The sequence below is a fragment of the Zalophus californianus genome, chromosome 4 (genome assembly GCF_009762305.2).
Source record: "Zalophus californianus isolate mZalCal1 chromosome 4, mZalCal1.pri.v2, whole genome shotgun sequence".
Classification (NCBI taxonomy): Eukaryota; Metazoa; Chordata; class Mammalia; order Carnivora; family Otariidae; genus Zalophus; species Zalophus californianus.
In genome coordinates this window covers 18,541,609-18,548,704 of record NC_045598.1, presented here as the reverse complement: position 1 = coordinate 18,548,704, position 7,096 = coordinate 18,541,609, and positions in this window count along the sequence as shown.

The window sequence follows — 7,096 nt, the reverse complement described above, 5'->3', positions numbered from 1 at the left end:
TAAAATGGGCACGGTAATAGTGTCCCCCTCGAAGAGGCCGACATAAGATAACATGAGTAATGTGCTTGGCTCAGCATCTGGAGAACAGCCAATAGAGGAGCTGACTTTGAGGCCTGGAGGGCCTCAGAGTGGATGATAGATTGGCATAGTGCTGGACTGGGGCCAGAAGGGGCGGGGGTGGCTAGAGGGCAGAATGGGGGCTGATGAGTGGAAGGATAGAGGCAGACTTCAGTTCAACATGAAGAAGAACCTCCCCCTAGTCAGAGGGAGCCAAAAATGGCATAGGCTGCCCTGATGGGTAATGAGCTCCCTGTCAGTAAAGGTATGCAACCACTTGGAATGCTATAGAAGGGATTCAACTTTGGGCAGAGGCCTCCTGAGCTCCACGAGGGGTGAGGAGGAGTCGTGAACCAGACTTCAGTTTTAGCCAAACTGCTTTCCAAGGGAATGTTTAAAGTTTGGTTCTACCTCCAACCCCCTTCAAATGAATCCCTAGGCTCCATCACGCTGGTGTGCTTTTTCTTCAGATCTGCAGTTCCAATTTCAGGCTGATTCAGTTCCTTGGATCTGCCTCAAGGCAGGGAGCAAACAAATATGTAGGAACCATTGTCAGCCCATAGAAAGGAGGGCCACCTGGCCTCCTGGCCCAGTCAGAGTCTTCAGCAGTTGGCTCAGGGAAAGACATCACCTGAGCCAAGCCAGTGAAGGTCAATCCCAGAACTTGCTGGAATTATTGAAAAGGAAGCCCTCCGTTTCTGTGGTTTGCTAAGCTTAGACAATGTTAGAACTGCTGGCATCTTTCTTGGTGCCTCCTGAGGAGGGCCTGCTCATGAATGAAGCCAACACAGAGGAAAGCAGAACAGAGAGGGAAAGAGAGAGCGTGTGAGAGATTTTAAGGAACTGGTTCACTCTGTGGTGAAGGCTGGCAAGGCCCGAATCTGCAGGGGGTCCAGCAGGCTGAGACCCAGGGAAGAGTTGATGTTGCAGCTCCAAGTCCAAAGGCAGACCTCTGGCAGAATTCTCTCTTCCTCGGGGAAGTCAGTCTTTTTTCTCTTAAGGCCTTCAACTGATTGGATGAGGCCCACCACATTATGGAAGGTGATCCGCTTTACTCAGAGGTTACTAATTTAAATATCAGTGTCATCTAAAAACTCTCTCCCCAACAACATCTAGACTAGTGTTTGACCAAATATCTGGGTCCTACGGCCTAGCCAAGTTGGCACATAGTATTAACCAACCCAGTTGGGTTTCTCTCACTTGAAATGACCAAGTCCTGATGGGAGGCAGGGGGGACCGAGTGACCTTTCTGTGCTTCTCTCTAGCTCAGGCACTCCACCTGGAACAGAGGCAATGAATGAAAGGAGCGTCTTGGAAAGAGCACTGGACTGAAGAGCCAGACCTGAACACAAATTTCTTTTGTTATAGGAAAAGAAATAATGAAGAAGAAAGAGCAGGTTGAAATCAAAGTCAGTGCAAAAACAGCAAACCGCTCCTCTCTGCTTCTTCCAACACCCCACTGGGTGTTCTAGCTGGAAGCGCAAATCATGGAGGAGAAACCCCCCGATCCTGAACTCAGGAATGGTTCGGAGTAATCCCAACCCTGATACTTGTTTGTTGTGTGACTATGGGTTATTCCTTAGCCTCTCTGAGCCTCCGTTTCCTGACATGGAAAATAAAGACAGCACATTATCATGCAAAGATTAAGGATGTGAGTATGTGAAATTTAAGGCCTGTATACAGTAAGTGCTTAATATATGCAAGCCAAATCTGAACAAGGTAGAAAAGCCACTGAATGCATTTACCGACACCCATGTCACCCAGCATGCTGTGCCAGGCACTGAGGGAACTCAAAGAAATGGAAGCTGACATCTTGGCTACAAAAAGCACAGAAGAGTAGAAGACTGAGGCTTGCAGCTGGGGACTTCCTGGAGGAGGGGCATTGAAGCAGAGCCATGAACAATGAGCTCGAGGTTGAAAAGCGCAGAGCTTATTTCTTCCTGGTCAGTGCAACATGTGTGATGAGAAACAGCAAGAGGGTTACCTGGAAGGCCTCCCTCCACCTCCAGGCTGAGGAGTATGGAGGTGATGCTACCAGTCCCAGGGAGCGACAGCAGATTGTAGACCAGGAGAGGACCAGGCACTTTGCATCCAGTGGGGCTGAGGATTCCACCCCAGCCCTGGCTCCGAGAGTGAGTGGCCTCTGCCTGCGCCCTCCCCAGGCTTCCCAGGGCCCAGCTGAGCAGTGAGAACCACAGAGGGAAGCAGACAGCGGCAGTCTGACACCTCGACCACATACAAGGCAAGAAGCTTATCTGATGTGCCTTAAGTGCAGAGCTGACAGAGCAGGCGAGGCAAGTGTCTTGATCTCTCTCTTGCTTCTGGCATCTCTGCCTTGGAAATACCACCGTAGCCTCGCTGGTGGGCAGGGATGGGTATCGGGCTGTCATTACTCCCCACGGAGTGGCAGGCCCCAGAAGGACATGGGGCCCCGTGCGCTCACACCATTAGAGTAGCTGGCTCTGAGATGCTTGTCTCTCCTCTGCACCGCACTGCCCGAAATTCTGCCACCTCAGCTGCCTCCCTTTGGCCTGCTTTGTCCACTCACCGGAATGTGGGGTGGAGTGCCATGGATTGGGATTGGAGGCTGGGGGGGCGGGGGGGGGGGGCAGAGCAGAGAGAAGGGGGAGGCTGGGAAGGTTGTTCTCTGGTCCAGGCCTCAGAGGGGTCATTGCCACTGCTTACTGGGCACAGATTCTGCTGGTGGAGAGGGTGAGAAAGCATAAGGATTCGGGAGGATGGGGGTCAGGAAGAAGTGGGCAGGGTACCAGGCAGACTGGGGCCCTGGGACTTTTGCAGCCAATCTCTGCCTTCTTTGGCCTAGATTTCCCCCCTGCCAAGCTTCCTGTGCTTCCAACCCCTCTCCTTACCACTCCAAACCTTGCCACAGCGCCCCTGGGTCTCCCAGGCCATGGTTCACCAGCTCTCTGAAGAGTCAAGATCTTCAGAGAATTTCTTTTCCCACCTGCTCTGAATCTGGGTATCCCCAGAGGACACTGCCTCCTTGCAGCCCTCCAGGAGAGCCTACCCCATCCACTCCCCAGTTCCAGATGCTGCCCCAGACAGTTCCCACCTTGTCTCCCATTGAACTCTCTGCTCCTCTAGGTCACCCCCCTCCTCGTGCCCCCTCCCCAGTCCCCTGGTCACACCCCCCAGCCCTTCCAGCCCATGGCTCCCGGAGGGCCATTTTCCTCTCTGCCCCAAGCCTGAAAGGATGAATGAATCCATGAGTGGATGAGTGAATACGTGAACTGGCTCCAGCTGCCTCTCCTGCCCTACCTCCAGCCCCACTCACCTGAAATCGTAGCTGCCCAGCATCCCGGCCCCCAAATCCAATGGTCACATCTCAGATTCTCTCTACAGCATTTGCCAGCGTTGATGACACCTTCCTTCCAAACCTTCCCCTGGACCCCCTCCGTATTCCCAGGCACCTTTCTGATCTCCCCTCCCTCCCCATCCCTCTGCACCCAGCTTCCTGCCCTCGGTCTGGATCTCTTCACACCCAACGCTTCCGTGGCCGTGTGCGGGCAGGTGATGACCAAAGTCCTCAGTCTTCTCTTGCAGGCTCCAGAGCTATACATCTACCTGCCTTCGGGACACTTCCTGCAGGAGACCTGCTCGGACATGGTGGGACCGACCCGGACCCTCACAAGTCTGGACTCCACAGGCTTCGCCTCGTGCACCTACCACCATCCACCCAGGCTCCCCGCCACAAACTCGGAGTCATTCTCTGCTCATTCACCCCAGCTTCCTCGATGCCCCTTGACTCCATTCCCCTACCCCCCCTTCCACATAGCCATGGTCCTATTTCTAGGCTTAGTGCTCCCTCTTGGACATCCCCCTGCCTCCAGGTGCCCCCTCATATCTCCCGCCCGAACCTCTCCTCCCACCCAAGTAACCCTTCTCAAATGTAAATCAGAGCCTCCCCTCCCCTGCTCAATACCCTACTCAATACCCTGCATGGCTCCCCATCGCTCACCCAGGGCTAAGCGCAAATACTGTTGCAAGGAACACCAGCTATGTCTTTAGAATTGACCCTTGCTGGGGTGCTTGGGCGGTTCAGTGGTTAAGCATCTGCCTTCGGCTCAGCTCATGATCTTGGGGCCCTGGGATCGAGCCCCACATCGGGCTCCCTGCTCAGCGGGGAGTCTGCTTCTCCCTCTGACCCTGCCCCCCTCCCCTGCCGCTTGTACTCTCGCTCTCTCTCAAATAATATAAAATAAAGAATAAAAAAAAGAATTGACCCTTGCTGCTGTGAAGACCACCTGTCCGCAATCCAGGCCCAGAGAGGATTGCCAGATAAGATACAGGGTGCCCAGTTAAATTTGAATTTCAGATAAACAATAAATCGTTTTTTAGTATATCCCAGGCAATATTTTGCACCCTGTATTTTTATTTGCCAAATCTGGCAACCATGGGCTCAGAGCCAGCTCAAGCTGTTGACCCCCCCGCCTACCAATGGCCTTGACTGAGGGCTGCCTAGATTGACCCTCAGCACACCAGAGCCAACCTACTACATGGGGAGGGCAGGGAGACGGGAGCCTTCTGACCATTGTTCTCCACAGCCTCATCCTTGCTGCCACCTCAGCCCAGAGCACATTTCCCTGTGCCCACGTGCATTCGGCAACCCCCCATCCTCCTCACCCCACCCCCACCCTCCACCCGTTTCCATATGTCACCTGCTGAGTGATCTCCCTGACCACCTACCCAATCCAGCCCCTCCCTCACTCTCTGTTCCTTTTCCTGCTCTGGTCTCCCAGAAGCGGGACCCCACCTGGGCCAGAGCTCACTTAGGTTTGCTGCTCTTGACCATCTGTCTCCCCGATGAGGACCCAGCTCACTGTCCACCGTGAGTCTCAGAACTGAGATTTGTGCCTGGTACATCGTAGGTCTACTGGGCTTGGAAGAAAGCAGTCCCTCCTTCCATCCAGCTCACTGTCCCCAGGAGCCACGCGGGAGGTGACAGGAGAGGTCTCCCAGGCTCCCCGAAATGAAGGGGCACCTCACAGAGCAGTGGGCACTTGCCAGACATTTCAATGTGCAGGAGGGGTGGGGCTGGAAGGCTCTTTGGAGGGCTGTCACATAAGGGGGGGTGGAAGCTGGGCTACAAATTTGGGAATCCGTGTTTTCACAAACCCCGGATGCACGTGGGTCACAGACGTCTGACCCCAAAACACCCATGTATCAAGACCCTTACTGCAGAGGCACCTCCAGCACCTCGAGAACACATTTCTGGGGCGGTCATCCCCCAGTTCAGGCCCAAATGGTTAGCCCTTCCCAGGACAGCTCCTTTCTGTGACCGGGGCTGTCCTGCTCCTATAGCCTTTCTTTGGGTCCCAGGATCCTTCGGGAATTTTATGAGAGCTAGGGACCCTCTTCGTGGAAAATTCACATTTCCATGACTTTGTGTGTGGTTTTCAGGCCCCCCACCCCAAAGCTTCTGTACTCAGGGAAAGAATGCCTTTTGTAGGGTAGGATCTATGTATGCGGGAGAAGATTGATGAACATTTCGGCATGGCGATGACATTTTGGGACAGAAAGGAGAGGAAAAGACACTGACTCAAGAAAAAGATGTGCCCCCAAATTCTGACAGTGTTTAATTCTGCGTTATAGGACTGGGGCAATTACACATTATTTTCTTTAGTCTTTCCAATGGCTCAGCATTGAACTCTGATGACTTTTGTAGTCAGGGAGGGGAGGGGAGCAGAGCTAGAGGGAGACAAGCAGATGGAGGAGTGACGTAGTCCGGGGCCTGAGCAGGATTTCAGCCAGTAAGGGGTCTCAGCTGTGTGTCAGCTTTCTGGGGCTACTGAAATGACCACAAACGGGGGGGGGGGGGGGCTTAAAACAACAGAAATGTATTCTCTCATGGTTCTGGAGGCCAGGAGTCCAAGACGAGTGTTGGCAGGGCTGTGCGTCTCCAGAGGCTCTAGAGGAGAGGCCTTCTGTGCCTCGTCCAGCTTCTGGGGGCCAACAGCGTTCCTTGACTTGGGGCCACATCCCTCCAATCTGTGCCTCTTCTTTTCTGTGTTACCTGCCCTTGCCTCGTTCTTATAAGGACACATATGACAGCAGTTAGGGCCACCGGATGATCCCAGATAATTGCTCATCTCAGAATCCTTAATTTAAACCACATCTGTTACCACATACGGTAATATTCACCCTTTTGCCGTAGAAGGTGGTATCACAGGTTCCAGAGATTAGGCTGTGGACATATCTCTTTGGGGATCACTGTTCAACCCACGATAGCCAGGCTGGCCTGGGTGGGTAGCTGGGAAAATACCTGTTTCTCCGAGGACGCGGGGCCTCCAGGAAAGCCCTCGTGAGGGGTCCTGGGGAGGGGGGCAGATTCAGAGGACACAGGCTTATCTCGAGGGTGGTTGGGACAGGAACCCTGGGGCTAACCTTCACAGAGAGCCACCAAAAGAGGCTGGTGAAGGGAGTGGCAGTGGGGATCACCGTGCCAGGCTGTCCTTAGCGACAGGGCCTGCAGATTACATGCACCCCTGACCCCAGCCCTCCCTCCTCCATGAACTAGTTCTCCAGAGAAAACTACACAAATGCAACTCTGATCACGTCACACACTTACCCCAAGACTTGTCAACGCTCTCCTCACCCATGGTTGCTTTCAAACCCGCCTCCCACCAAGCCGGCTCCGGCCTGCCTGTTCAGCCTCTCCTCTCCATCACCTCCTGAACCAGGCCAACTTCTTGTCCTCCTCTGTCCTTGGCCCAGCAAGCCTGCTCTGCCCAGACTTCGCGCCCCACATGTGGGTCCACCCCCCGCCAAGGTATAACTGTCAGTGCCCCCATGAAGACTTCATAACTAAAATGAAATAACGCTCTGTGAAGTTACTTGTGAAATGTCTGTCTCCTCTGTCAGACCCTAAGTCCTGTGAGGGGAGAGATCAGACCTGTTGTGTTCACTGCTGTATCCCCAGCCCCAAGCTCCCGGTGTGACACAAAGTAGGTACACAAGACATGGCTGTTGAGTAAATGAAATGAATGTCTGGCCCAACTACCCAAGCTCCCTCTTCTTG